Source organism: Anopheles darlingi, chromosome 2 (assembly GCF_943734745.1).
Source record: "Anopheles darlingi chromosome 2, idAnoDarlMG_H_01, whole genome shotgun sequence".
Lineage (NCBI taxonomy): Eukaryota > Metazoa > Arthropoda > Insecta > Diptera > Culicidae > Anopheles > Anopheles darlingi.
Genome location: NC_064874.1, coordinates 10,034,111 through 10,056,771, shown reverse-complemented (window position 1 = coordinate 10,056,771; position 22,661 = coordinate 10,034,111). Strand labels below are relative to the sequence as shown.

Below are 22,661 nucleotides of genomic sequence, written 5' to 3'. Positions count from 1 at the left end.
CAGGCAACCACCACTGCCGGGGCCAGAGCCAGGGATAAACGGTGGAGGTCTCTGAAAGGGGGTACAGGTTTCAGAGCAGAAGTTCGCTCGCAGCAAAGGTTCAGTGGCCGGGTGGCTAGTTGCATGATTCATGGTGCAAAAATGTTTCGCGCGACTTTTCGACGACCTGGAACCTCACCGGCGGACCACGGGACCAGGGAGTTCGCGTGGAATGCAGCCCCGCAGTGGGGAATGGAGAAAGGCACACAGAGTATAGGAGCGCGCGCGCGTGTGTGTGTGTGTGTGTGTGTCGGTGGCGATGGTTGGCGCAACGATTACGATACGATATGCTCTCTTGGCGTCTGCACCAGATTTATGCTTTCTCATGCTCCTTCACTTCCTTCTTTTCCCAGGGCAAAGGGCCCAGCAGGGCTGGGCCCGACCACGACCAAACGGGGTCAGTTACGAGTTTCCTACCACCTTCCCTCTCTACCTCCGGACTCCCCACCCAACAGGTAGAGTAGGAGTCAGCAGCGTGCCTTCTGGCTGCAGCTGCTGTTGTTGTTGCTGTTGGTGGAGCAACTCCACTTGTATCTAAACGAGGTGAAGGGCTCTCGGCCGCCAACTCAAGCAGCAGAGCAGCAAGCGAGTTGATCCCTTCGTGGTGCCGGGTACTAGCATCACTGGATGGTTTTCGTTTGGCACAGATTGAATTACTCTTCGCCAGTCGCCTCAACCAACCGCCTTCTCGCCGGTAGTATTAGATCTCCGCTTTCGTCCGTCCGTCCACACACAACAACCACAAACAACATCCTGTTCCCTGGGGTGGTGTTTGCCCTGGATGCACCGAGCTTGCTGCAGGCGCAAAAGATAAAGTGTAATGCGTGATATCCGGTCAAGTGTGAGCCAAAAGTCCGCTCAACGGGCGCGTCCACGATTCGACCAATTTTCTCATTCATCTTCATTACACTCCTCGTCACGGGACGGGAAGAAGACGAAGATAGCGCCCTTCCTTCGCACTTCTCTTCCATCTCCCTTGCCTCTTGGCTGAAGCTGCTTCTTATCAAATTTCATTGGCTCCAAGTATCCATGACTGCACTGACCATGTGCCGCCCTCCTGCCTGACTTGTCTTCCCGTATGCCCTGCTTTCTACCACAATATAAGCCAGCCTCTTGCAACACACTGACTGTTGTGCCCAGGAAGGAATGAATTATCGTTTAGTCACTGGATAATCTGCCCGGATGGGATTTTCGCACACAAAAACGACTTGATTTTCAAATTCCAACGAGAAAATGCCTCCACGGAGGTGCGGTCTGGATTCGCATTATTCCCACGAATTTGCGAGCACTTCTTGTTCCCTTGCTCTGCCTCTTGTGCTATGGCTCTTCTTCGTCGAGTTAAATTTCATTTCGATAACTTCCTCCCTCTTGCAACGCTTTGCCCTTCGTTGCAGCAAACATTCTTAAACAAACAGACACATTGCAGGGAGAGGATATCGGTGAGGATTTCATGCGCACAAGTTAACGAGCAGGATTTATATCGAATGTTTCTCGCTCCGCATCCGCACCGCAATGCGCCTTCGGTTTAATTTCATGATAAATCAAAATAAATTGACAAGCCAACGACAATGACCCCGGGATTTGAAGGAACCAGAATTTGGTGGCCTCCTTCTTCCTCGCCGGACTACAGGTTGAGCAAGTGATCCTGATCCAAGTAATGCGTCAAATCACTTCAAAACCCCAAAAACGAATTGCCCGTGACCCGGCTTGCGAGGATCTTCTCGCTCGCCTTTGTGTGTGCTGTTTGATTCCACCCAAAAGATCGATCGGATCAGATTTCCCAAAAGTATCAATTCGCGGAGCATTCCATTTTCCCTTTATTTGGCTTCATCCGATCAGTTCCGATTAACGGCCAGGGGGGTAGCAGAGGATTAAGCTTAGCCCGAGGATAACCTGAGAGGACCTCACAAAATACAACAACAAAAAGATCGCCTTCGCCTTCGACTTCTTATCCCCGGGGCTCGCGAAATGGTACCGGCCGTGCGGCTCTATGCGGTTCAATTCTCTCGGTTTCAGTGTTTTTTCTGTTCTTTTTTTTTTTTTGTTGCCCGCTGGACAACGCAGAATCACCTTGAAAGAATGTCAACTGACGGGTTTGCTGCTGCTGCTGCTGCTGCTGCTGCTCCTCTGCAGCACACAGCAGCGGTCAGATCAATCCAATTCCCGGTTGCGCTTCGCGCTCCGGATCCACAGAGGGGCGCCCCGCGAAAGGGGCTGTGCTGCGGATGCTGCGAAGTGATTACTGCAACCGGTTTGCACCGTCGCGCCAGGCGCCGTCCAGTGTGCGCCATCGTCATATAACGCAGCAGCAGCAGCGACGACGACGACGACGAAAATGGTGAACAGAGTGAACCGAAAATGCGAAACAAAAAAATCCTACGAACAAAAAATGGCGCGCGCGAAATTCAAATCCCCCTTCTGCTTGGTGTCCCTGAGGTTGGTCCCGAAAAAAATGTCCCCGCCTTCCTCGCGCCTCCCTCGCACCTCCCTAGCGCCTTCTTCTCTCATGGGGTGCGCGCACGGTGCTGTGCTGCTGCTCACGGGATTTATCATCGCTCGATCGCTTTCACATCATGTGCGCGCGGTCTGTGGTCTCGGGCAACCTGTTTCCACGCACACACAGACCGCTGGTGGTGGTTTTATCAGCGTGATTTATCCGTCCGCGACGCTGACCAGCGACCTTACACGTGGGCCCCAGCAGCAACAGCAGCAGCAGCAGCAGCACGATGCACGGCCAGCCATGAGATGAATAGCTTTCAGATTTTAGCGAACTGATACGGTTCCGGGGGCATCGAGGATACCAGCAGCAAGCGCGGGACTAGCGGCCACTCCTGGAGAGAGAGGCGCCGATGTTTCGATTTCAATGTCACTGCAAGGTGCCGGCAGGAACAGGAATTCAATTTGAACCTTCCAACTGAGTCTGAAGTTGTCTGTAAGAATTCCATGGAAATGACATCACGGTTATCGGAATATGTCAACGCTCCAAACTCCAATACTTCAAGAGTTGCGTTGCTGGAGTCACTCTGATTGACGGCTCCGTCAGCTGCACCTGCACCCAAAGATGGAGACCCTGAAGAGCACACACACACACCACAACGCTCCATAAGTATTTCCGGAGTCGATACCGAGTCCACCGAGTGTGCATTATGACGACTCTACCAGATGGTTCTCTCCTCATCCTCCTCGTCACGGTCAAGATTTGCATTTTGGTATATTTGTTGTTGGGCGGCGACTAAGCGTTCGACCAGACAGACACCGCAAACCGGATGTCGCAAAAGACGTCGCAAGGCACACAATCTGTGTCAAGACGTCGGCCATCACCACCACCACCACCACCACCACCGCACCGCATCTTCTTCTGTGGCCACTAGTGCCTGCGTGCCAACGCATTATTTGAAGGGCAGCTAGCTATCTGCCGGTAATCGATATATCTGCCCCCAATGATAAATGCTGCCAATGAAAGGCTGCGCGCACATTGTCTTGAGTAGAGGCGTAGTGGAACATTGGGTGGGACCGCACACGAGCACGGCGCACAATCCAATTCCTTGCCGTGAAGTCGGTCCCAAATAAATAAGAACAACGTCATCAATTTACGCTCGGGCCCCCGGTTGGCTTGGCTTGGCTGGAACACTACTTCGTAGAACACCTCACCTCTCTTTTGAATCTCTTCAGCAGCAGCAGCAGCAGCAGCAGCAGCAGCAGGAGAAGAAGAACGGAGGCGAAGAAGTGGCTCCACGCGAATCATGTCGTCTCCGCTGGCGCTGAAGTCCCACTGAGGCCTGAAGGGACCTCCTCTCGCACAGAGAGCTTATCGTCGCACAAGATCGGTGGTGGTGGTGGTGCACCGCAGAAAGCATTACTCCATTACTACGCACCTCTCGTCGTCTCGGGTATAGGTAGCGATCGTCGTAGACAGTCACCACCACCAAGCCGCCAAGCCAAGGGTTTCGATCGATCGATCGCTGGGGCTGCTGCTGCTGCTCATGAATTCATTGGCTTCGCCATCGCCGTCGTCGTCGTCATTGCCGTTAAAAAACGCCATTACGTCCCGCGATCACCCGCCGACCCAACGAGGTTCTTCTCCAGTCATCTCTCTCTCTCTCTCTCTCTTGCATTCGCTTCGAGATGCCCGCCGCAGGAGATGATGGCCGCAGTTCGCATGCCCAGCAACAAACACATGCATTCCACGCAAAATGAGGATAATTTTTATTATTATTTTTATGTTTACCTTTACCTCCTCCTTCTCCTCCTCCGCATTATATCATACCCTCCTCATCGCCCTCCCTTTCACCGCCCTTGGGATGTTTTTTTATGTCGCCTTCCCCTTCTGTTCTGACGTTCTGTAACCGCCGAGTGCCGCTTCTCCTCCGGAGTTCGATCGGATCGGATCGGATCGAAGTAGAGGAAGGCATAATCCTTGCAGATTGCCGAGACCCTCCCATGGACAGACCCTCTCCGTGGTGCACACACACACACACACACACACGCACGCACACACGAGCGCACTTCTCGCCAAAGGGGCAATTCAGGGCAATAACAACAGCAACTCGCGTGCAACAACCATCACCACCACCACCACCACCGTCGCCGCTGCACCTTCTCACTTCACTCGGAAGATCGTGTGTGGATTTGACTTTTATGCGATCGTCCGAGCAGGTCCGGGGCCGCGAATTTCCCCCGCGAGCTTACTTTACTGTAGCAGCAATAAAGTGGCTCTCTCTCTATCTCTCTCTTTCTGCTCGCAAAACTCACCTTTCCGAGGGGTTTATAGGATGGTCTACACACGCTGCACTTGAGGGATGCCGATGAGCAGAACGGAATAACCTTCGAGGAGGTTGACTCAGCTAGCTGCAGCTTGTGCTTATGCTTATGCTTGTGGTCTGGTCGGCGGGCTCGTCTGGACCTCTCTACATAGTACGGCACATCGTCACGCTTCCCGCTTTAGCTGCACCGGCACCAACAGGCCATTGAACTCTGCAACGGACGGAGAACGGAACGGATAGTAAGGACGACTTTAATGCTCAGCAATTAATGTTCGTTTCTTCGCCATCTTCTTGTGCCGTTTTATTGGATGTCCGTCTTCCTCCGCAAATCCGCACCAGAGGGATCCGTATCGGTCAGCATCGGTATGCCTCCTTACGGCCCCTCCGGTGAAAGGCGTTAAAATCCGAAGGATAAGCTCGATGAGTAATGATAAATTTGAAATTCGAATTCCTCGGAATTAATCCCCGTACAGAGAGAGAGAGACAGAAAAAATACCATAAAACTCAACAGCTCAAGCTCGACGACGCCGCATGCAGACACCCACCGCTCACCTTACCCCTCCACCCTGTGGGAGAGCTCGTTGAAAGTCTGTACACTGCAAGTCCTCTTCGCTCCCATGAATCGAATCGAGCGAAGAAATCGAATCTGTGAATTGCACTCAGTGGCTCAGTGGCATCGCATTGGAACATTAAACATGTATATGGCACCCCCTTCCCCGGTTCCCCTTCCATCCACGGCCATTTTCCAATTGCACCAATCGCTGCGAAAAGCAATTAAAGCACGCCCGAAGCTCGCAAGCAGAGATGCTGCTCGAAGCTGCTTCGAAGCTTCGAAGAAGGATAAAACCAGACCGAGATCTCATGCAAATGATGATCGCTAAGCTCTCTCTCTCTCCCTCTCTTCTGCCCCGCGCACTTGGCCCTTCTTCCTTGACTTCCACGAGTGGTGGCACGAGCAAGAAGTCTCGTCAAGCAAGATAAACATTGGAAAGCCACTACTGCACACTTCTACTGCAATGGATAGCGGACGGCTTTTGCTGATGCATTGTTAATAGAGAACCCTTCTTTTGGGGGCGTTGAAATGCGGCCACTGACAAGTCGTCCTGGGCCGCGCGAGTGATGAAAAGACGGATCCACAAACGGGGGGATCATTCTCCTCCATCACCACTGAGTATTTGTGCAATGGCGAAAAGTTATGCACCAGGCGTTGCACTTTCCGGACGAATCCAATATCCCAAACGTCTCTCCGGCCGACACGCGTCAGTGGAGTGTATTCACGTCCGCCTCTCTGTGTCCGAGTACCAGGACCACCACCATCATCATCAGCATCATGTCGAGATGGTTTTGCATTCGTCGAAAGAGCTCCAATCTCGATGGAAGTAAACGAAATGGATGGATGGGAGACGTTCGAGGAGATGCATTTCATATCTCCGCATTCTTGGTGTCCCGTTGGACGCGCGCGAATCGATTAAAATTCCATCCCGAAAAACTCGACGGCGACGACCACCACCACGGGCGCGTCCGACTGAACGATGAAGGAACGGTGGGACTGGAGTAGCAGCGGGGAGATACTTTTCCCATTTCGCACACTTTTCATCCGATGAATTAATTTCGTGCAAACGATGCATCTCGCCGGTGGGACGACCACAGGGCCGGTGGTCACAGTCTCTCTCGCTTTCTCTCCCTAGAGCATGTCTCATCTTGTCATAAAGGCCATTGGCGAGCTGTCTGTGAGCTCTCCTGCTGGTGCTGGTGCTATTCGGTTGCTTAATGCATTTCATCATCATGTCGCAATCCAATCTCTTTCTCTTTCCCTCGTCCACACGTCCATGCGTCCAAGACTAACTTGGTCTACCTTTTGCTCGTGAAGGTGGCACGCGAATGCCCACGCGACGCTGCTCCACATCCCATAAATCCGCCTGTAGCGAGGGAGCACGACCGCGAAGACATCTATCCGCGACCGGACACCACCATCGCCATCGCCAAGCGCGACCGAGTGGTCGTGAAAATAAGCATAAAATGACTTTCCGTGCCTGTGGAAACATGCACATTGCGGTCTGCGGATCGAGGGAGAAAAGGATGAAAAAAGGGGTTGCATTACACCACCAGCCCCCCCCCCCCCCCTCCTGTCGCACACGTTTTCCCACATTTTCCATGGATTTCAGTTCCACAAGACCAGACATTGCACAACTTCCGCTTCCTGCTCCCGCTTGCGATATACGGTGTACGATCGATCATATGGATCACTTTCGTTGTCCAACGATGACGACGTCGACGTCTATAGAACACCGTTGCGTTGCGTTGTGTTGGTGGTGGTGGTGCAACGCACCTGTCGTTCCATGCGAGCGTCCATTTCTCTCCACAAAAAAGATGCGGAGACCGAGAACGGAGCACCGAACTCCCATGGGTATGACCAGCAATATCCAGCACAGCAGTAACCGGATCCGCAGAGAGTGCAGTTTTGTTGCATTTTGCACAATCGGCGCGACAATTGAAGTGCACAATTTAATTGAGTAATTGCATGCACCGGCTAGGCGTCTCCCTACACGCTACGGTTTTTACTCCAAAGAAGAAGTGTTTTGCAAATTGCTTTCCTCTTCGGTTTTTGGGATTTTTTTCTTCGTTGTCATATCCCTCACAATGTGAACTGTCCACCATAAGTTCCTTGTTTTGATTTTCCGACTCTGGCGAAAGTCGTCGTCACACGGCGACGGAACGAGCACACAACGATACGGAGAGTTCATAAATTCAAGGAGAAAAACAGACAACGACGAGTGGCAGTCATAACACACTGCGTGTGTGTGTTGTCTTCGTCTCCTGTTGTGCCAAATTATATATTGTCCCGTTAACTCATTTAGCGGTCGACGGCGGTATGATGATGATGATGATGATGATGGGAATGTCCCATGTCACCAGCACTTTTCCCCGAAAGACCTGCCGTTGAAAGCGTCTTACAGGTCGTTCTGGTCAATCGCCGCTTCTGTAAAAGATCCGGGGTTTAATGGCCATGTTCACAATCAGTGTCGAGTGTTTCGCCATTTCCATTCAATTAAGCGCCGCGAGGAACTTGAGGGACTTTCCCTCCCCCCCTTTGCTACCTTCCTCGGATATGTCGATCTCTCTCGGTTCTCACAAAATTCAAGGTCTTCTCAAGAAATTGTTTCAATTTTTTGCTTTTTTTTTGCTGGTTGCTGCCGGGTTGCTCTGGCTTGGCGCCACCAGACACTGTGAGGTAATAGGTGTCGCCCTACCTCGTGGAAGCCGCGACATACACGCACGCACGCACACACACACACATGTGATACATTGCGAAGCAGTGAGCGGAAGAACTATTTTTAAAGCCACCAGAGGACCATAGACATCGTCACATTCGCCGCCGTCGTCGTCGCCGTGGTGAGTGACGAGTGTCCAACCAGGGAGATGTTTCACTTCGCGAATTTTCGCACTAGACGCTACCCAGGTAGCACGATGCACAACCAGAAAACCGCCGATTCTTGAGCGGAAGTTACCACCTTCACACAGTCTAGTTAGACGCCACTACTGCGAGATCCGCGGCCACGCTCTTGTTGTCGTTGTTGTTGTTACATTAATAACTGATTCATAACTGACACTTGACGCCTCGCCAGACACTGTTGGATGCGGTCCAACAGAACAGCAGCCGCCAGTTCAAGGTACTCGGGATTTGTGGGATATCTACCGAGAACTACCTTGCGAGGGTTGCTGTTCGCTTCTCGACAAGGATGATTGTACTTGTACCGGCCCGGATGGACTTGATAGAAAGCCATCTCTCGTCCCGACACTTGGTAATGAATCGTTGCCACTTATAGGTCAGGGCGGCCGCCATCACGGACGTTCCTCAAGTGCAGGCAGGAACTTCCAGTGTGCGGTGATCTATTGGTTCTCACTCTCCAACACGGGGGCCATATCCCAATGACCAGTCATGGTCCAATGACATCTCGCTAACTCAATCTCCGCCGGTCCAAGTGCCGGTGGTCCAGGCGACCGGACGGCCATTCGACGACGTGCACGGTGGTGCACGGACACACCGTCGTCGTGCAGCCAGCCAACGCAACCCTCGACTTCAGAGCCAGCAGTGGTCGACGGTCAGGCGTTTGGTGAACTATAATTAGTTCATAAGAGAGCATCGCCACGGTTCGTAGCGTAGCGGCAGTCCTCCTGCGTTGCATCGAACTGCTGGCCCATCAACCTGGCCACTACTACTACTACTACTACTACTGCTACTACTCCTCCACTCCCTAGTGTGACCTAGTTCTCGGGACGCGCACGGACCCGATGCACGTGTGTGTGGGGAGCGGAACATTTTGTCACGAGGCTGGTGATGGGTCGGTCCCCGAGTACCTCTTGCAACGCCCGCCGTCGTGCGATGCTGTCAGTTTGAATTAAAACGTTTATTCTGTGCGAGACATTTGGAAGGGACCGCCGTGTGGCCACCAACCGAGTATTTTCGGTGGACGGGCGTAGGTGCGGTTAGAAGCGTGTGTGTGTGTATCGTTCCACACACACACAGCAGTTATTGATGCAACGTGGTGCGATCGATGCACGGTACGGCCTCGAACTAGCGATACACTTTAAGATCCGAATTGGAGTCCAGGCTTCCGAATCCAGGTCTAGGACTTCTAATTTCGCCAACAATCTCCAATTAGAGACCTTCTGCTAAAGAGCATTTTAGCACTTTGGTGCATAAACCACGATTGCCTCATTGGCAAGGAATGCAATGCAGCAGTGGGAACAACAAAACTTTTGCTACTCAGACAACCGCCAGGCGGCACTTCTTCGAATGCTAATGCAAACCACAGATGCACGCACCGACTAGTGTGTGTTGCTAGTTAACTGGAGCGCGTTTTCTCGCAGCTCACGAAACACTCACCCGCAGGCCACAGAACAGTCATAAATACCACGTCCGAGGAAGGAGAACCATAACTTAAGGTCGACTCCATGCCACAACATTCAGCTCTCGCCAGCTTATAATTAATTCTGCAACACAAGACACTGCTATGGCCGTTACTGTGACCGTGAAGGAACATTCAACAGGAACCGGAATGTGATCATCTTCTCCGGGTTTTCCTGATACGCACCACAAAACGGCTTTCTCCTGTTCCATCTCCCTCCCCCCCCCCCCAATAAAGCCGCTTATCATCAAAAGGTCAATCAATCAAACGGCTTCCCCGAGCCAAGAATCTTTCTACTGATACTACCATTTATTGGCAACATCAGTGGTGGAGAGATCGAAGTCTCGTTCCCGCGTGTGTGTGTGCAATTAAAGTGTAAAGAAACTGGAGGGGCTGGAGCATCGATTCGTCGTCGGTGAAATCAATTCTGGCCACATCCTTCTCAACCTTAGCCCACCTCCGCCCCGGGGCGCAAACTTCAAAGTCCTTTCGCTCCACAATGACATCATTCCCAGTGCCACGAGCCCGACCGGGAGGATATATCATTTGGTCGAACTGAAATCCGATTTCACGACCACGACCACGACGACGACGACGACGACGTCGAGCGCCGCACCGCCATCGAGATCCGATTTGGCATTATGCTGATTTGCTACGGCACCACCCCTCGAGAGGCGCGATCATAAAAGCGCCAGTGGGTTCGTTAAATGATCTTCTCTCCCCCTCCCACACCACCTTGCCCTCCCGGATGACTGGCTGCTGGTGGCGGCGGCGGCAAGTATCTAATCCTTACCGGGCGGCTCTCACCATCATCATCATCGTCATCATCATCATTGACGAGGACGACGACTGCAGCGAATAGTGTGCGGCGCGGCGTGCGAAACCCTTTCGGGAGTGGAGGTAACCCCCCCTCCGATAACGATCTCCAGGAGATAAGTTTGAAGCCAATCGCGGGGAGGAGGAACCATAAAAAGCCTAGACGACGGCGTCGGGCGTCGGGCGTCGGGATCATAAAATTCTCGGCGAAACTCGGCGACTCCGGGCGTATGTGAATTATTATCCGAATGTCGTTTCGAATTTCGTCCAATTTGGATCGCCCAGCGCTGTGCTTGTGCCCCTCTTCTCTCTCTCCTCTCACCTTCCTCCCCTTTTTGATGAGGCCATTTCGGTGTCGGGGACTTCGACTCCGGGGTGCCATTAACGGGTGCCGGATAGTTCGCGAGGTGCTCGCGAGCGCGCGCGCCTCGTGATGATTGAAGGTTTGGCTCGAGGGAGGGCCTTCTCCTTCTCCTGCTTTGCATAATGAAGCAGTCGTCGTCGTCGTCGCACACGGCGGAAACATACGTTAATCTGCGGTTTATGACTCACTAGCCCGCACTTCTGAGGTGGTACTACAAGAGCCAATGGAACTTGCTAAAAGGCTCTCGATGGACTCGATGCGGTTCTTTTCCTGGTTCGTGGTTTAGCTGCATTGGAACGAATTTCTGGACCGAAGGAATGCTAATTACTGTGCCAATGCAGTCCGTTGAAGGCGAAATAAAAACCGAAAAGAAGAAATACTAAAGACAACTCCTCATCGGTAGACGGTCCCTCTAGGACATTTCTGATCCTGATATCTGGTGGCGAGGATATAAACGCTGCTAGTATCGGTACAGAAGGACATCTGAAACAATCACCGACGCGAAACCGACGTAGTAGCGGAGGCGGCGGCGGAACGTGGCCTCAGGAAGCACGAGATTCAAGATAAACATTTGAGAATCCGAAGACCGACAAGGACCTCCCTCCCTTCCTTCCTTCCTTCCTTCCTTCTCGCTCTGTCTATGTCTGAGGAATAGATTTCTTTGAACAAAACAAAAGGACAACAAATAGAGCCCTGGACAGTGACTACTACACTACAGAGAAACCGAAACCAACTGCCATAACAATCTCTTCAACTCTCGTTCTGTCTGTCTCACGCTTGGTAAGCCGTTTATAATGAACATCCTCGTCCGGAACAACCCCCGGGGAGGGGGGGGTTGGGGCCAACAGTGAGTGGACACGGTGCAACCACCACCATCATCATCATCGTCGTCGTACCTGGGTGCAAAGGTCGTTGGCACCGGAATGGCAATTTATGCAAAGCAGTTGTCGTCGTCGTCGTCGTTGAGCAGCATCGATGCCGCCACCGGCCATCCCCCCAGCACCAGCAGCAACAGAGCAATTGCAAAACGATTGTGGCTGCCCCCGGGGGCCAGGGCCAGGGCGGCCGGTCCCGTATACCAAGAGCGCATTCCGCATTCCTTTTCCGAGCGGGATTTGTGCGAGCTGGAACTCGCTGTTCACGCTGTCGTCGTTGTTGTTGTTGTTATGTTTTGCGACGGAAACGATTCTTCGGCTTCGGCTGTTATGCTGCGAGAGCATTAGACTGGCACGATGGGTCTCTAGCCTCTGGGTGGACAGTGTAACGATTCGAACGATGAAGGGCGGCCATACTCTAGAGGCAGGCGCGCGAGGCGCACTCCCCCGCAGGCCACAACAATTGCAAATGCATTTATGATGACTACGACTACGACTACGACTACGACTACGACTGCGATGATGATGATGATGATCATTGTCGTACTACTTCTGGTGCGGCCAACCGACCGACCGACCGACCGGACGGACGGTGACCGTTTTTATTCATCTTCCTGTCGCCGGGGCCACCGGGATTTACGGGATTCACCCTCTCCAGGGGGGCGGCACTCCAGCAGTTAAGACGTCGTACCTTCGGGGCGGCACAACAGATTAAGAAATGCATCCACCGCGACCAAGGTGTATGTGTATAGGGAGTAAACAATGGACAGAAGCGTTCAGACTGCCTTCCCCCATGATTCTTCGCGTCTCTTTCGTCTCTTAGGCCACTTAGACTCGGGCCCCTTGAGTCTGCAATCGATCGAGTCTCTCTGGAGGCTGGAGTTTGCTGCTGCTGTGTCGTCTTTCCCTCGAGGGAATCGTTAGGCTCACCAGCCGGCGCGGTTGTACTTGGCAGAAGCAATTTTACGTTTGATCCCCCGTCATAAATCTTCCGACACCAGACACCGGGACTCCTGACCACTGTCAATCCAGGGCCGGGATTATGGGGACAAAAAAATGCGGACAACACTTAGCGGCATCTTCTTAACCTCCTCGGCATCTTCTTCTCCTTTGCTCCCAGCTACTGGAAGAAGGTGGATTGATCGGTGGAGTGACAGTTATGGCCGCACAGATCGGATCGTTAAAGTGCATCCATCCAGTGGACTCCAGGAGACTCCTGCTGGATAGGAAGAGGATCTGGCGCTTCCAAGTTTCGAGTCGCCGGACAAGAGAGCAACCGCTACTAGTAGTTAAGCCGCTTTATGTTGGCATCCGGATTCTCCGCGTCAGCCATTTATGATCGGTTTCCTTTGCTTTTCTCGATGATGCTCTGCTGTGGTCTGCTGTGGTCTGCTGTGGTCTGCTGTGGTCTGCTGTAGCCTGTGGTGTGCTGTGCTGTGTGGACAGTACTGTGCGCTGAGGACGAGGAGCTGGCCTCTGATTGGATTTGGAATGCTTTGATGCGCAACGCAACACGACCCCGCGACACATAAATCTCATCTTCTCCTCGCGATCACGCGCGCACCGCGTAGTAATGAGGCAACCGCAACCTCGGGATTCGGAATGTTGGCGCGATCTAATAGTAAATAAGCATTCCCGCGGGGGGAGTTATTTGGTGAATTCTTTTCTGTTTCGAAGCTGTTTTGTTTTTGGCCACACCGCGCGGTCTCTTCGTGCTTTTGTGGTGGTCTCTCTCTCTCTCTCTCTCTCGGGTTTCAGGTCATAACTCTTGGACTTAGACTGACTTTGAAGCGAGGTGAGCACGAGCCCGGGGTGTCGGCGGGATGTTAATATAAATCGCGCAAAACGCAAACAACGCAAACACTGATTTAAGGTGACGAGAATTGCTCCCTGAGTGAAGTAGTGTCCCTACGACAGCTACGAGCTACGAGGTCTCGTAACTCATTCGCAGGAATGAACAACAAACGACCGGCGGCGGCAATATTGTTTGTTTAATCGAACGGACACTCCTTGAATAAGTAAATAGAATACACACCACCACCGACCACCACCAGCAGTTTCAATCTGTTGTGGTCGCTGCAAGTATCGGTAACGGTAAAGTGCTCCTTGGATTCCGCAAAAAAAACGCTCGAAAGGTGGCCACAAAGCATCCAGATGGTATCGATGGTACCTGTACCGACGAGTACCATATGCCAGCATCGTAGCGGATGCATTCACGCGCCTTGGGGGCAGCCCACCTCGCCTGCTGGCCTCGAACAAATGGCACAAACGCCATCGCCTAATCCAAAAACCACTTCGAATCCCGCCTTTTATCCGATCATAAAATGCGGTTTGCGTGTGTGCGCGCGTGTCTCGCGATGACACCCACGGACATCCGGCATCACGGCGGACACTGTGACCGAATCGTACGCCGGTGAGCTAGAGCATGGGGTCTAGCAGACCAGCATGCATGGCCGTTACCCCACCAGTGCCAGAAAGGGGATAAGAAAAAGTTGGTGGCGATCATGATGCGTGGTCCGTCCGCGCTCCATGACCATACCACTGCAGCAGCAGCAGCAGCAGCAACACGCGCACGATGCAATCCAACCACCAACGCTCGGTCGCTCTGGACTCGATGCACTCACTGCGCGTGTTGGTCGCGTGATCGCGCGAGGCGGATCTCGGTCACCCCAAACAGGCGTATGCGTAGGAGAAGAAGAGAGTGTGCGCGAGCGTGGATCTAAAACGAGATTTCGGTCGCGAGGCAGCTGCTCCTGCTCCAGGCCAGACCGACTTCTGATCCGATCTGACGACCGATGCGCGCAAGTGTCATTGAACATATCGATGATCTCGGGGAGGTCCGTGCGCCAAAAAACCGCGTTGGGCCGCGGTCAACGATAACATGGCAGGGCCGACATTGACGGCAATTGTTGCGATGGCCACCACCACCACCATCGCCATCGATTTGATTTATCACTCCTACAACTTGTTTTTTGTTTTTCGGGGGTAATACCGAATTGCGAAAAGGACAGCCTGCCATCGATGCAAAAGTCCAAGAACCAGACAACTGGACAGAAGCAAAAGAAGAAGAAGAAGCAGGGGAAAAGTACCGTTTTGATTTGATAAAAATAACTTGAGCGATCAGTAACGCAGGAGGACCGAGGGTACGGTTCGAACGGCCGACTTGGAGAGCAGCAACTTGGAATGTTCTCGCGGCCCAGATACCGAGCGAGCACAATAAACTGCGCACCTGATTGCGCCCTACATGGCGCACACCAGGAGCGCGATCCAGAAAACCGCTTTTTTCGCCCAATTTCCATGTAAGGATGGCCGCCGGCCATCTCGACCACCATATTATATCCGCGCGAGCGAGCGGAAACCTGCTTCCTTCCTCAAACACGGCCACACCGGGCGCATTCTAGTGATGGCCGGATCCGTTCGCTCACTCGCTCCCTCGCTTACGCGTTCGATGATTTCGGTGAAAAAGGATCAATCCACGATCGCCGTCGCGTGGCGACAAATACTACCGGTGAGTGTGGCAAGAACCGGTCATCTCTTCGACCTCGGGGGGCGACGACGACGACGACGACTCGTCGGAGAGGAAGACGTCCCTTTTATGGTTGTAGATCATTTCGATATCGGCATCAACGACAACAGCAACAACAAGCGCAGCGTGTCTCAAGTGGCGCGGAAGTCCCGTTGGATCATCATCATCATCATGGAATCGAACACACACAAGAGAGAGCTTCTTCGTCTTCTTGATGTCCGCGGACGGACCCGCCTTGACCGGTAACGAGATCAAGTGGATCACTCACCGAAGCGATCGGGATATGGCCTGGTTAAGTGGGGGGGGGGGGGGGGACCCCAGCAATTGAAGTCATGACCAGGCGGCGGCGGCAGGCGCTCGACGCTAAGCAGTCCTCATGATCGGTCCTCGATAATGATCATCGCCTCGACGGATCGATCGATCGATCTGCGATTGCGCGCCAAGGCAATTCAATAAATCCTGAGGTCGCACCGTTCACGTACACCTCATAACTCTTGACTCCTGAGGCCCCCGCCCCAGGGCCAAGCTACACATCGCCCATTTCCACAATGTGGGTCATACACAACTGAGGAGGAATCCGAAGATCCGGATGTAGAAGAAGGCGAAGGCAGAGCAATCCTAGGCTCGTCCAGAGATCGTTATCGTGGCCAATCTGCGATGCTACACGTCCACGTCTTTGTCCCAAGAGCCGTGGCTGAGAGAGGTCGAAGGGATCATCATCATCATCATCATCGAGCGGCAGCCGCAGCATGATTCGCCTCAGGAGGTCAACCACGGAGGTTTTTGGTCCATCATCAACTCCTCCCCCATTTCCAATACGAATCCGGTATCCAAATCCGGCAGTGGTGGTGGTGGTGACTCCACTGTGCCCTCTATCTCCACATTGAAGTGAAAGATAGAAGAAAGGGATGAATGTCGATCAACATCCGCCGGAGTGGGAGCCTACCGACCGGTACGATCAATGAAACTCGACCGCCGGGTCTCGGATACCGTTAAACCGGTCGTCGTCGGATTTTTTGTTTTTGGGGAATACATAATGTATGCATGTTGGCCTGTTGCGGGGAATCGAAACGACGCCGAACACGTGTTCCGCGTGCAACCAAGTATCGATGTCCATACCCCGGTGTGCCTCGGACTTTGTTTAAAGCTTATGCTGTAGTCAGGGGGGCCGCAGCTACCAAAGCGCGCTCTGTCCAACAGAGCGCATGGCTTGGGCTGGGATCTGTTTTTATTCAACTGCGCTTACTTTGATGTAAGTCAGTTTGATTGTTCACTTCACTTTGAATCAGCTCTTTTACAGAACAGTCGAAGGAAGGTTCTACGTACAGAATACTCCGGCTGATTTTACTTATGATATTACACTTTGAAATCAACATAGCAAAGTCTTTAATGGATGATTGTATTGTGGCAAAATGTAGAAGTACAAAGTCCCAGTCTAGGCCTGTGACAAACAGATACTGCAGATAATTTTCCAAAACAGACATTAGAACGGACACACTTGAAATGGTAATCCATCAATAATCTGTTGCACCAAACCCTCCAACGCCCTTCTGTGCTTTAAGCCCTTTTGCAAGCTAATTAAATTCCCATTTCCCCAATGTAGAGGTGAAAATGATGGAAATCCTGAATCTGTCACTCTCTCCCTCTATTTGGTTTTAAGCGATTAACTCACATCACTGACCATGGGTGCATCCAGTTCAGCATACCTCGGTTGAATTGCGCCTGCCGATGGATTAACAATAGACACACGGCACACGACCAGATCTGGAATCCACATAATTTCGTGCCCATTTCCCATTCAACCGCAAACCGCGACGCTTCCGATGGCCCATGATGGCCACGAGGAAGGGAGGATAAAACAGTGGCACCAAATTAAGTTCAGGTTTAGTTTGGTGCCGACCATGTGACAGCGGTGATAACAAACGATGCAACGACGTACTAGCCCCCTCAGCAGGTGACCCACAGAAGCACTATATCCCAAACAGCGAGAGCTTAGTGGTGGATTCAGGGCAATGTGCATGTACCGTTGATGCAGTTGAGTTGTTGGCGGATAATTCACTTCATGGCACTACTATACGAGACAGAGAAAAATTGAATCGAGATCATAAAATTTTATCCCGTTCATAAAAACATATTAATGAAGAGAGAGAGAGAGAGAGAGAGAGAGAGAGAGAGAGAGAGAAAGATGGAGATTGCATGATTCGCTAGCAGCAGCTTTCAGCTGGTAAGTTCAACCGATAACCGTTGGCGTTGGCGATTAGAAGATGGTGAAGCGAAAGTAGCAAAGAACCCTCTTAAGGTCTTAAGGTCTCGAGTGCACGATTGCAACGTTCGTTTCGCTCGCGGGTTCGTTCGCGAGCAGCGCATCAACCGTCGCGTCGCGTTTAGAGAGAGGTTTGTGATGAACGGAAACGCGCGCGCACTCTGTGCAGCTCAAGAAGCAGCAGCACTTGCAGTCAGTAAAGCCACTATCAGAAGCACCGGTTAGCGTCCATTCCATACCACACACACACAGACACGGACTCACACACTACTGTGGCCATAAAAGGTCGAAAGGATTATAATCGAATCATTTGGAAAATTAAACATTTCGCCTTTACCTCCGTCCCCGACGGGTTTGATAAATGAAATAAATTGAAAAGCGAGCGACTGGGGTGGAGAGAGGACGAATACCGCACACACACACACCGAGACCACAGACCACAGACACTGCTGCTGCCACTGGCCAGGGCCAGTGGCCAGTGCAGCCTTCCTCTAATGCAGGCGACTGAGAGTGCATTGATGTCTGCTTTATTCAATCCAGCCGCAGCAAATCGTGGCCATACCAGCCATATGGCTCCGGCGGCATTAGCATTCCGACCAGTCGGACGCACCACCAGTCGGTGGATTCATAACCGTTATTACCGTGCCTCACTATCGGTCCACGATTCTATTAGGCACTTCCTCCTCCTCCCTACACGCGATCCCATAATGGCCATTAGAAATCCCACGGAAAAAGGGAAAATGGAAAATCGGATGGACGATGGACGAGCGAGCCAGTCCAGTGGAAAAGCCATTTTTGCATTATTTGGTCTGGGGGTTAGTACCTTTCCGGTCGTGGAGAGGCCTCGTTCAGTGGCTACTTCAGTGAAAGCGTGCGCCCCGTTTGGTACCTCCCCTTCATTGACCTTTCATATCGCAGATTTTGCAGAGATTCTTGGGGGCCGGGAAGAGGGGACGACGACATCACCAACCAGTGTGGGCCCGACCATCACAAAAATATACGACCACAATCTAATCACCATTACCTCTCTCCTGCCTGGGCCGCCGAAATGCCTGCTCTGATGAACTTCACAGCCACAGTCCTGCGGCAAGCGCCGTATAAAGCAATTAAACTGTTTAGCATCGCCGCTGCCACCTCCGAAATGCCCACTAAAAGCAGTGCCTTTTCTACTGCCTGCCTTTTGCCAAAAAGTCGTAAAGAAGGACGATTCAATGTGGTACACGGCACAGTCGTCATCCAGGTGTGGTCGTGAATAGACGCAATAAAATTTACTAAGTGACAGTGCTAGCTGGGAGCCGGCTACCGGAAAGAATGGCTCCACGAAAGAAGACAAAACGCCCCTTAATGAGCGAGGAACAGGGAGACTCCAAAAGCGAAAGTGATTTCGAAAGTAGGAATATTTACCAAGCTCTCCCGGTGGATGTGAGCGGAGATCCTCAGCCACCGAGTGGAAAAACATCGGAGAAAAAACACGAGTCAACCAAGACTCCACCAATCTTTATCACGGGCACATCGGTGGGAGATGTACACCGGAAAATAATAGCGGCAGGTGTTATCCGCTACACAACGAATGTTACTCGGAAGGGCATCCAAGTACAAACAACAGCGACACAAGATTTTAAAAAAGTGGTAGAAAAACTGCGCGACAACAAAGTGCAATTCCACACATTTCAATTGCCTGAAAATAGGACAACAAAAATCGTACTAAGTGGTGTTGCTGACTGCGATACGGAGGAACTAAAAGAGTCTCTGGAAGAAAAGGAAATCTTTCCAATCTCAATTAAAAAAATGAGTATTAGAGAAAAGAGATATGATGACCATGTCACGTTTCTCCTACACTTCCCCACGGGAACGATAACGCTAGCCAAGCTGAAATTAATACCTGCGATTCGGCACTGCAAGGTAAAGTGGAGCCACTACCATACCAACGGCACTCCAATGATGTGCCGCAATTGCCTGAAATACGGCCACGGAGCCAATAACTGCTACAACCGGCCGAAGTGCCTAAAATGTGCCGGTGCACACAAAGCAGAAGAATGCCCACACTCCGACAAATCGTCGGAGCAGAAAGGTAAAATACCTGAGCATTTGGTAAAGTGTGCGAACTGCAGCGGCGGTCACACCGCCAACTACTACAAGTGCCCCGCGCGTCCGCAACGCACACCAACTCCCACAGTCCATCGACCGGCACCAAGGTATGATGAAAAAAACTATCCATCCTTTTGGTCGTCACGCACACCAATCGAACCAGCAGCTACACCAAAAGCCAGTTACACTAGCAAACCATCCGCACAGTGGGCAAATCCAGATTCAAACCTTTTTTCTCCTGAGGAAATAACTCACATTGTAACAGACACTTTCTCTCTTATGAGAAACTGTACTACAAAACAACAACAAATAACGGTAATTTTCCAAGTTATACAAAAATACTGTTACAATGGATAATCCAAACAACCATTTAAAAATCTGCCACTGGAATGCAAATAGCATCTCCAATAAAAAGTTAGAAATAATCCACTTTCTAAAAAGCAACAAGATAGATATCTTGGCAATTGCTGAAACTTTCCTTAAACCTGACATTAAATTCACAATCCCGGGTTACATTCTACACAGAAAAGACAGAACTGACGGATGCCAAGGAGGAGTGGGTATCCTGGTGCGTCGCGAAATTAAACACACAATCCTACATGACCTCAAATTAGCGACAATAGAAGCAATCGGTATCTCTGTAACCACGAAACAAGGCAACATCATCATCACAGCAGCATATCACCCGGGAGGTAACAGAGACCTCAAAAAATTCAAAAGTGACATGGAGAAACTGACGAACAGAAACCAAAGCTACTTCATCTGTGGCGACCTTAATGCCCGGCATCGAATGTGGAACTGCAAAACTGCAAATGGTGCAGGCAAGGCCCTTTTTGAACTCAGCCAAAGAGGCACCTTCGCTATCTACCACCCACAGACACCCACTCACTTTCCCACATGCAGTAAATTCTCACCTTCAACAATAGACCTAATCATCACAAACGGCCATCATGAAATTTCATCACCAATTACAATAGCAGAACTCTCATCCGACCATGAACCAGTCACCTTCAACATTAACCATTCAACTGCTACAAAAAAACCTACTACAAAATTTTTTGACTATAACCAAGCAAACTGGAAACAGTTCAGAGAACACATAAACCGTGAGGTAAATGTTCAAAACATGAACCATTACACCCTAGACACCACCCAGCAAATAGACCGGAAGATAAAAGCACTCACAACAACAATACAATGTGCCCATAATAAATCAATACCACTCATCACACCAGGACAGTATAACATCAAACTCCCAGAAAACATAAAAACAATGATCAAAATCAAAAATATGTACAGACGAATTTGGCAACGAAACCGTAGAAACAAACAAGCGAAATTGTTTTATACTTCACTCGAAAAAACGATTAGCGAAGAAACAAATACAGTGCGAAATGAAAACTGGGACAAAACACTATCAAACATCAACAGCAAACACAACAACAACAAAACCCTGTGGAAAATAGTTAAAAATCTAAAAAAACAAAAACAAACCATTCCTCCCTTAAAAACGAATGGAAATGAAATCCTAATGAGTGCAGAAGAAAAATGTGAGGCTATAAGCTCACACTTTAAACACTCCCACAAAATAACAACAAACTTAAAGAGCGCCATGGAAAAAACAGTGAAAGAATCGGCCCAAAGTTTAAAAAATTCAAGCCAAGAATCACTTCCCCCAACCCTTCTGATCAAATCAATAGAAATCACAAACATTATCAAAAAACTGAAAACTAAAAAATCCACCGGTTTAGACAATATCAACAACAAAAGCATCAAAAATCTACCCAACAAAGCTATAATCCTAATTACACACATTTTCAATGCTTGTCTAAACTTAGGTTACTTCCCCAATGCTTGGAAACACGCAAAAATCGTCCCAATCCCCAAACCGGGTAAAGACCATAGCCTCCCCCAAAACTACCGACCCATCAGCTTGCTCAGCTGCCTGGGAAAAATTTTCGAAAAAACAATAGCAAATAGGATAAACGAACATACTAGCAATAACCACATAATCCAACCTACCCAATTCGGCTTCCAAAAATCACTGTCAACCACCCATCAACTACACAGGCTAACCAGTAATATACGATCAAACTTAAAAAATAAAAAATCCACAGGACTCGTCCTACTAGATAGCGAGAAAGCTTTCGATACAATCTGGCATAACGGTCTAATATATAAACTGTCCAAACTAAAATTCCCACAGAACATCGTTAAATTAATAGATTCATTCCTTAAAAACAGACAAAATCAGGTATTCATAGGAAACTCAAGCTCTAACATCTACACACCAGATGCAGGAGTACCGCAGGGTAGTGTTCTCTCTCCACTACTGTTCAACATCTACATATCCGACATTCCTACTCAAAAGAATTGTAAACAATATCTCTATGCAGACGACATGGCAATAAGCTCCTCCAGCACTATTTCCAATGCTATAACAAAAAACCTAAACAATAGTCTCAAAAAATACGAAAAATACTGCAAAAAATGGAAGATGCAAATAAATGCAGAGAAATCCGAAGCAATTTTCTTCACTCGTAGAACCAGCCAAAGTCGCCAACCAAACAGATGCACAAAAATTAATAACACAGACATTCCATGGAAGGAATCAGCTAAATACCTAGGACTCCATCTAGATAAGAAATTATCCTATAAAACACATATATACAAAACAATACAAAAATGCGAAACACATCTAAAAATACTCTATAGCCTAATTAATAGGAGATCTAAACTTAATAGGAAAAACAAATTACTACTTTACACATCGATTATCCGACCCACCATTACTTATGCCTCCGCCATCTGGACTAGCAGTGCAAAATCCCACAAACTTAAATTGCAAAGAATTCAAAACAAATTTCTGAAAATAATACTCAACCTGCCCCCCTGGCATAGCACAGAAAAACTACATAATCTAGCTGAAGTAGAAAAAGTTCCAAAACACATTTTAAAAATAAACAAGAAATACTGGTCCGATTGCGTAAGAAACTTGGAATTGAAAAAACGTCTCT

At 50.2% G+C, this 22,661-nt stretch overlaps 1 protein-coding gene across 2 annotated transcripts in view; it reads right to left on the bottom strand.

Moving 5' to 3' along the window:
* The window catches only part of LOC125949005 (interference hedgehog), an 82,400-nt gene that overhangs the window by 16,755 nt on the left and 42,984 nt on the right, over positions 1–22,661 (bottom strand). Inside the window, exon 3 of one of the 2 annotated variants that reach the window (XM_049675664.1) lies at positions 4,792–5,013. The exons of the other annotated variant lie outside the window; for it this stretch is intronic. The gene's annotated coding sequence lies outside the window, so the exon portion shown is untranslated. The remainder of the gene's footprint in view (positions 1–4,791; positions 5,014–22,661) is intronic. 2 annotated transcript variants of the gene reach the window in all.